Source organism: Carassius carassius, chromosome 37, assembly GCF_963082965.1.
Source record: "Carassius carassius chromosome 37, fCarCar2.1, whole genome shotgun sequence".
Lineage (NCBI taxonomy): Eukaryota > Metazoa > Chordata > Actinopteri > Cypriniformes > Cyprinidae > Carassius > Carassius carassius.
The window spans coordinates 12,031,946-12,041,238 of record NC_081791.1 but is presented as its reverse complement, the minus strand read 5'-3'; the positions used below and the strand labels follow the sequence as shown (position 1 = coordinate 12,041,238).

Below are 9,293 nucleotides of genomic sequence, written 5' to 3'. Positions count from 1 at the left end.
AGGAGCAGCATATTTTCCTGAAATAAAGGGGATAAAAAGTCTATGTTTTGCAATGTAGTAAAGAAAATTAAAAGTTTCATAAAAATTGAATTGGCAGACACATTAGAATATTGCAGTGTTATTTATCAACTGCATGACGGATAATTATATGTAACAATAATTGTCTTGTCATGCTATATAAATTAAAACAGTAATGATACACCCCTTTCATTTTCCTTTCTCATACTCTGATGATATGAAATAATCAAATTTTCTAAAATTATTTAATTCATAATTCATTCTTCTATCTGAAGACCTGATCGTCTTACTGTGGATAATCAACCGAATTAATTTACTATATTCGTATGTTAGCCTAAAGATCAGCTTAATTTAACAAAACAATCATTTCAGGGACATGGCGAGTTACAGGCTAATGTTTTTTTTTTTCTTCTTCTTTTGTGCATTATGAAGGCTTTATAAAACTGTACAGCGTTTTTAGCTTTTTAAACAGCATTCTCCGTCCTACATCAACTACGCACACATTTCCTATCATGTATGTCTATGAAAGACGATTGAACCAATCAGAGTAGGTATGGGGTGGGGCTGCACGTGCAACCCCGCCCCAGGTGCAGCCCCGCCTCGATCTGCAGGCAGCAGCCGGGTGCTTCTCGGTAAACCGAAGGATTGAATGAAGGGCAGTCATCGCGAATGACATTACTTCGAGCGCAAAAGAACCGGTGAACGATTTTTTTTTTCAACTGGTTTTATTTGATCGAACTGCCTGAAAGAACCGGTTCACTTGAGCACCTGCTCCTTTGCCCCTTAAGTGCCCTTTTGTCAAAGCAAAATTTCCTTTTTTTTAATAACATTCCCTTTTGTGAATGCCTGCCCACGGCCAATCATAATATTAGTAAAATTTATTAATAATAATTTAGCCGTAAATAAAATGACCAACATGATGACCTTTCACCTGACGACGACGACCTCATCCGACCGGGACGATTCCTCACGCACATTTTTTAATTGCTAAAGGATATTTTCAACACCGCGGCAGCTGGTAAGTGGTGATTCATTCTCAGCGAAGTGATTTTGATGTTTATTTACTTATTTTACAAGAACGATGTGATGTGAGAACATGCAGATATGTTGTTTATATTGCTGTGTGTAGCCTGTAGTGTAGAAGTAACACTAGCGTGCTGTTTGAGGGAGAAAAGTTTCACAGGCATCGAGGGGTATGGTCTTTTTTATGTTATTTGACTAAACTATTATTATATTACAGTACTTATTTATTTTTTAACACACAGAGTGCCTTAAAATAATTATCACAACACTGGTAAGGCTTATTCAGATTTTCATTAGAAAAATAAAAACAATTCAGAAATGAATTAAAATATAATTATATTTTAAATGTGACGCAAATATTTTTTTTCTACAATGGCAACAGTGTTTACAAAAGCAAGACTACTTTAGCCTGTAAACTCAATAATATCTCTCTGGAAATAAATGTAAAAATATCACTGTCAATAAAAAAATGCATAATATACCTGACATCAAAGTGCAGTATGTAGGATATGAATAACACATGTAGCCTGTCATTTGTTTACATTGCAAAGGTGTTCGATTTTAGACAACAACAACTAAAACAGTAATAATAATATGAATCACTATATTCCAGTGTATCAGTTTTTTATGTTTTGTATCAATATTTAAGGTGGACTTATTGATTTGGTGCAAGAGTAGTAGTGATGGTTAAAATAATAGATTAATGCTGAAATAGTAAATTGAGCCTTGTTCCTAGATGGACAGAGAGTGGAAAGTAATAGATTCAATGAGGAGATGGAGAAAGAGGAAGAAAAAGAGGGAAATGTAGAGGCACAAGTGACAGAAAAAGAGCAGGTAACAGCAAGCCAGGAGACAGAGGCTGGTGAGAAAGTGTTTTCTATAGTTTTTACTATAACCGCTGTTCTTAATTATTCTGTAGAACAGAGAAGAAAAAGCCATCAGGTTGGGACAATTTAAGACATTTCAGTTTCTAATCCCAGAGCTATTATTAATTTAAATTAAACTTAAAATTGTCTTCTCTATTGTTTCTTTTTCAAAACTGCATCAAAGCATTTGCTGCTGTATCAATACATAACTAGGGCTGCTCCGATCACGATCAGCCGATCGTTATGCGCATCTCGTCAGTAAAGCCGGTTCTCTAATCAGCGGTAAATTCCATCAGGTGCGTGATTTCACATAGAGCAGCTGTTACTACACAGAGCTGTTGTTAACTGAGAAGATGCGCAAATAAACACTGAAAATGAAGTGGATTTGCGCATCTTCTCAGTTAACAATGGCTCCGTGTAGTAACAGCTGCTCTATGTGAAACCTGGACCTGAGGGAATTTACCGCTGATTAGAGAACCGGCTTTACTGATGAGATGCGCATAACGATTGGCCGATCGTGATCGGAGCAGCCCTATACATAACCATCCATATCTATACGTGAATCAGCAATGAATGCATCACAATATATTGCTATATTGATATTTTGAACAGCGCCATTTAAAGCCTTGTTCCATGTGCCCCTTTTATACTTTGAGCACCTGCCCCTCCAAAGGTCTCTGCATGGCCCTGCTCAGAGGGAGTGTCAGCCACATTAAAAAAGTTAACCGCTTAAGTCATTTGCGTATTGGTGACGCGAACCATTTAAAGCACCAACCCTGTAAAGTTTGAGCATATTGTTTGCAAACTGCAATTGATTAATTAATTAAAAACAAACTAGTTGATATGCTTTGTTGTTTTTGTTGTTTAGTAGCAGTAATATGCAGTTATTAGCCGTGTCCACTGTATTTTTTGTTGGTTTTCATGAGACCCCCCTTGAAATTACCAGGACCCCCCATTGCCCCCCCAATCAAAATTGTCTGGAGCCGCCACTGTGTAAAAGGAGTACTGCTGTAAAAAAAAGCACCTTACTTTTAATTAAAAAAAAGTGCACAATACACAATTTTTTAATTAATTATTGAATGTTGTGCATAACAATGTGATTAATCGCGAATAATAGCAGAAAATCATGCGATTAATTGTGATTAAAATTTTTGCACAAAAAAGGTAATTGCAGCTTCTCACAAGTATGACTTTTCTTCCCAGAAAGTTATCTTGCAATTCTTCTAGGGGTGTGCACGGATAGTCAAACATTCGAATATTCATTCTGCTCTAATTATTCGATAATAAAAATGATATTCGAACTTCGCAACAAAAAAAAAAACAAACAAAAAAAAATTTCACAATAAAACCTAATTTGGTCACTTTCTGTGATTCTCCATGGCATATTTGAAGATGTATGCAAGCAAAAAATAATTAATGAATGAATAAGAACTGCGGTCTTCTACAGTACTTCAAATATGCTGTGGAGAATCACAGAAAGTGACCGAATTCAAGAACATTGTTGCGGCATCTCTCAAGCAACGAATAAACACCGCTAACTTGGAGAATTCAGTGAAAACTCTTCTCGCGTCTGCCCTAAACATCTCAGGGTTCTCGATGAAAACATGAGAGAAGTAAGAAAAAAATTTTTTTTTTAACATTATCGGAGTATTTTCCTTGATGCGAGTGGAGCGGATGCAGCCGCCGCCACCAACGATGAAGAGGATGCAATGCCCACTCGTTGGAAAAGGCTGAGACAGTTCTTCAGCGATGATTACAGAGAGTCCAGCCAAGACGAGTGGGAACAGTTCTTGCTGGAGCCATGTATTCCACCAGATGAGGATCCCATTCAGTGGTGAAACGACAACACGAAGCGCTTCACAAAACTTATTCGCTTAGCACAGCGTTATTTATGAGTCCCGACAACGTCTGTGCCGTAAGAGTGCGTTTTCTCCGTGGCCGGCCTTATTGTTAACAGACTAAGGAGCCGACTTTCCCCCGATCATGTTTACATGCCTGTGTTTCTTAACAAGAACATGTAAAACAATAGATAAAAAAGTAAAAAACATTTGCTGACAGTTTCAAAGTTAAGTCTACGTTCTACTATAGCCTAATTGCTGCAGGCTGCTTTACGTTTTTTCTTTGTTCACTTTTGTTTTTTTGTTTTTTTTTGCTTTTAATCTGTACTTTTGTTTGTTTGCACGCATTGTTAAAGGTTTTCAGCTACAAAACACGATGTGTAATGTTCAAGCTAATGTGTGTAAGCTTTTTCAAAATGACGGAAACAATAAATGTTGCTGAAAAATAACGTCTCTCTCATTAAACTTAATTTAAATAAACGAATATTCGTTTTTGTGAGCTCAAATATTCGAATGTGATATTTGTGGAAAACGCCCTTCCCTAAATTCTTCAAGAAAAAAAAAAAAAGTCCAAGTTTTGAGATTAATAATTGAGATTTTGTGAGAAGAGTTAGCAAAATCCTTTATTTATTTATTTTTATATACAGTGACAAAACAAGATTCCATGGGAATCCCACATTAGGATACTTTTAGGATTGGTTCAATATGGAGCTTTTGATAATATTTTCAGTAGTGGTTCAGTAGGATTTTTCTGACTAGGAAACTCATTTGAGAATGTTCCTTCATACTCAAAAGTATGTTTCATATATTAAAATGTTCAGAATGCCATGTCAATGCATTGGAGAGGAAATTCATAAGTGGGCTGGAGAACTCAGAAATGGAAAGTTACCCAACTCAAAAACACATCTTACACCTCAAGTCTGTGACCGAAAGCATTAGCCTTTAGAGTCCCATCACTTAAGTTTTACCGCAAACCATTCCTGTCATCCCTCTCTCCTGGAGGTCATTAAAGCATGTCATAATCAAGGCGAAAAGCTCCATGACCTTCTGCTTTGACACTTCTGTCACTTGCCAATTGTATAGCAAGAACACCTGAGGGGGAAAGGCATGCAGAGGCTGGGTGAGACAGGGTCCTCGCTGGCAGTAATTTGACATTGGGTGATAAGTGTAAACACAGTACATCATCCAGAGAAGCTGAAGGAAAATAAGGAGTAAAAAAGATTGTTCCATCACAGCCTTGATTGCAGGAGGAAGTGATGGCTTTTACACCTCTGCTTGGTTAGCTTCCCGAGTGTTCACTTAAAAGTCTGAGCAAAATGCAGCAAAAAATTAGCCAGGCACACTAGAGGAGTAATCTTGTCAAGTTTGGCAACCTCAGTTAGATCTCAGAGGCAAGAAAATAAAATAACCATCAATTAATGTGTTTGTGTGCAATGTTCTCTCTATTCAGCACATTTCTTAAATGCTCTTCCTGGCTTTCCATGGAATAATGGAATAATGAAAGAATTTGACTGTTTGTGTAATCATAAGAGCTTGATTTTCACTGCCATTTTCACCATTACAAGGGTTGGACAGTGGAAGTGAGAATGACCTGGTGGACTTCGGCCAGTCAGATTCTCTGCAAAAAGTACTAAAATTAGGAAGATGTTTTAATTTATTATTATTATTATTATTATTATTATTATTAATAACAATAATAATAATAATTAAACCACTGACCGACATATTGTGTGATTTAATTGAACATGCCTATTTAACAAATGTCAGTCCCACTTTATATTAGGTGGTCTTATCTACTATGTGCAATATTTACATTAAAATTTAGCATTTGGTAAAATTCACTTATTGTGTATATACAGTACGTTTTTACATTGTACTTATATTTTTTAAATGCCTATATGTAATTATCTGTAATTAATTTCTATAATTACATTTATAATTAAATTGTTGACCCATCCCTTACACCTAAACCCACCCTTAAACCTACCCATAACACCAAACCTGTCCCTAACCTCACCCATATCCCACCTCAATAGCAGCAAAGGTATTTTGCAAAACAATATGAACACAGTAAGTACATTGTCCTTATTTTTTTGATGTAAGTATAGTAATAAATATAACGCCTACTGTGTTAATCAAACTCTTGACAATTACATGCACTTTAATACCACTCACTGATTTAATTTACCATCTGAAGAACATTTAATTGTGTCACTGCTTTTGAGGGAGACATAAAAAAAAAAAAAAAACCTTAAAAAAAAAAACCACTATATTTAGTCATTTTGAAATCTGCATGACCTTATTTTGTGGAACACAGCTAGAGAAATAATGTAAGTGAATGCTGACCACAGCTGTCAAGAAAGATTTCTGAAGCTAGATTGCCAGTGAATGAAAACTTAAACTAAGGTTTGTTAGCCACAAAGCTATTATATGGCTTTAAACATATAGTAAACAAGTCATATTGATTACTTGTCAAGCACCAAAAAGGATTTAAAAAAAAAAAAGAATTAATAAAAAAAAAAAAAAATCATACTGTACTGTACATCTGTGGTGAACAACCGTTTTAAAAGAAAAAGAGCAACATTGACATTGTGCTAGACTTCTCGTTTTCAGGAAAAAATTAAAATAAATAAATAAACACACACACACACACACACACACACACATAAACACAAACACACACATATATATATATATATATATATATATATATATATATATATATATATATATATATATATATATATATATATATATAATCATAAGGGTTTGGAATGACAAGACGATGAGTAAATGATATCAGAATGCTAATTTTTGAGGGAACTGTCTCTTTAACTCTGCTAATCTATTAGTATTGTTGGCAAGAGAGACAGCACATTGCACAGGATATGACTAGGTAATGAGCAACAGGGGAAATATGACTTCAGACATGACATTTTGTGTTTATGTGTGTGGCATGCATATTTAATACTGTAATCCAAAGGACTCCTCATTAAAACTCAATATTCAGACAAAACAGGTAAGGAAAGGACCAAAACAAGGAAACCGTGCAGCGTCAGTACAGGGAAATATTAGAGCTCTCATTGCTCCCTAACACACATCGGCTACATGTGAAAGTGGTAGTTGTTATATCTTAGCACAAAAGCTAGCAGTCCAACAGGATTTGCGGGGAAGCGTATTATCATGCTCTAATGAGTGTAGCCTGTATTTGTGTGTGAATACAGCACGTGAGCGGCGGCAAGGGTTTGATGTTGATGCCTGTGGGCGTTAGAAATGTAACCCTAGGGGAACAATCTACACATGATCAAAATACATCAGAAAAATAAAGTGATAGCAGGAGAGAGAGAATAAAAATAGCCACAAACAGATTTGGAGAGCCTTACATAAAATAAAATAGCTCTAACACAAGAATGCACGTGATGTAATTACTCACTAAAGTGAGGCAGGTGGCCAGAACCAAGCTCTTAATTGAAGCATTAGTGAAGGTTGCTTGTTACCGCCATAATGATTCTGTGAGATCAAGAGAGCATGAACAGGTCATAAAAAGGGGCCATAAATAAACTTGTGTGTAATTGAGTCCCAGGGCCTTTGTTTGAAAGCTAATGGTTTCTTTTTTTAATTTTTTTTTTACAGCAGTCTTGCAATGACTTTGAAGAAGCATCATATATTTACATTGAATCGCTTAAAGGTCCCCCAAAGTGCCTTGAAACAAACAGCGTTATTCTATGTGGTGATGTAATTTCAGCTGAAACGAGAAGCCCCTGGCTGCAGCCTGCAGATCGGGGTGGGGCTGCATCTGGGGCGGGGCTGCACGTGTCACCCTGCCCCACAAGTCTTTTCATTGGTTGGTGGCAAAGTAAATGACGCCAATGCACCGCACTCCAGGCAGGATTTAATTACTTGTTTGTCATTGCTTGCACTGGTAAGTGGATGAGCTATGTGATTTTAATTTGATTAATTGTAATATTTGATTACAACATTCCTACCTCATGTAACATCATTTCTGCAGGCATTTACAAATTTTTATAGTTTATTTTGAAAATGGTGCCTTCATGAAATAAATGTGTAATTTACTGTCACGTAGAACAGTGATTCATTTTTTTAATTAAAATTAAAAGTAATTTAAATTAGAAATATTTATATTACTGCAGCATATGAGACTTGTTTCAAAAACATTACAGTCCTTTGATGGTAGTGTACACATGTACACATAACGTTACATATTTATACTAGTCAACATTTGAAGTGGATCAAAACCTTTCATTAATGTCCTGAAACCAACCAAATGCCAATATCCGTTCTTGTCTCAGGACAACTTGAATGAATATTTTTGATCCACTTCAAATGTGTCTGTGAGTATATATAATAAAATAATAATAATAAAATAATATATATATATATATATATATATATATATATATATATATATATATATATATATATATATATATATATTTTATGGGTAGTGTAGGACATGAATTAAAACAAAACATTAAAAGCATTAAATCCGATTTGATGATACCTTCAGAAACCTTGTAATAATCATTTAGCTTAATTGTGCTTCAAGTACGGCAATGGTCAAAGTCAAAATGTTGCAAACCACTGCTCTAGAATTATATAATTTTTTTATGTTAAAACTCATGGTTTGGACTTGTTTCTGTTTGCAGGTCTTTGGAATTGTCATCTTTCATTATATTCACTGTTTCTGACTTTTTCTATTTACTTTATTACTCTGTTGTAGTGTTTAGTGTAAGTCTCTGTCTCTAATCCTACCCCTCTATCTCTCTCTTCTTTTTATGATCACTATAACCCAAAGGCACTTTTAAGAGCCATTTCCACTTGTTCCATTTCTCTTGTGAAAATCCACAAAACGGTGTTAAGCAAGAGGGAGTGTGAGCAGTATAAAAAAAAAAACACTGCACTACTAAGTGCCCATTCTGCCAGTACATTAGTATGCCACAGCTGTTGTATTATCACATCAAAAATCACCTTCAATAGGCAGTGAAACATCATGGTGAGTTTATCAGTCTTTTAGTGATTTTAAGAGTCAGCTAATTGTGTGAGCTGCTAATGTAATTGCTTCTGACTTTGTAATAGAATGTTTACTTAGGTATACTTCATTTTCTGTGTTCCACCCATCTCACGCACAGTTGGGCACACAAGCATCTACAATGGTTAAACCTACACATGGGCTGTGTGCACAGACATTAGCAAATTGCTAATGCCAAATATTGTCAGCTGTCCTGCAGCCTCCACCTCAGCTGGCCGATGTCCTGTAGCCTCTGCCTCAGTCATCTTCAAAGAGGACTGCCACTTGCAGTCAATGTAATTTAACATTGCTGACAAAAAATATTCTAAATCAAATTAGAAGGGAACACGTGAACAAAGATGAACCAATTACTCCTGAAAGGCACATTTATTGTCAGTGTATTGATGGAAAAAAATTGTATTTTTGCAGTTGAGAAGTCTTTTCATGATCAAGCAACACCCATACATGTATCAAAAATACTTGGGGCCCAAATTATCGTTCAGAATGTGAGCTTGACCA

At 35.5% G+C, this 9,293-nt stretch overlaps 1 long non-coding RNA gene across 1 annotated transcript in view; it reads left to right on the top strand.

Moving 5' to 3' along the window:
* Nucleotides 1-1,536: 1,536 nt before the first annotated feature.
* LOC132117693 (uncharacterized) overlaps nucleotides 1,537-9,293 on the top strand; it is a 164,007-nt gene continuing 156,250 nt past the window's right edge. Inside the window, exons 1-2 of the long non-coding RNA XR_009425824.1 lie at nucleotides 1,537-1,707; nucleotides 2,676-2,898. This is a non-coding gene — a long non-coding RNA (uncharacterized LOC132117693). The remainder of the gene's footprint in view (nucleotides 1,708-2,675; nucleotides 2,899-9,293) is intronic.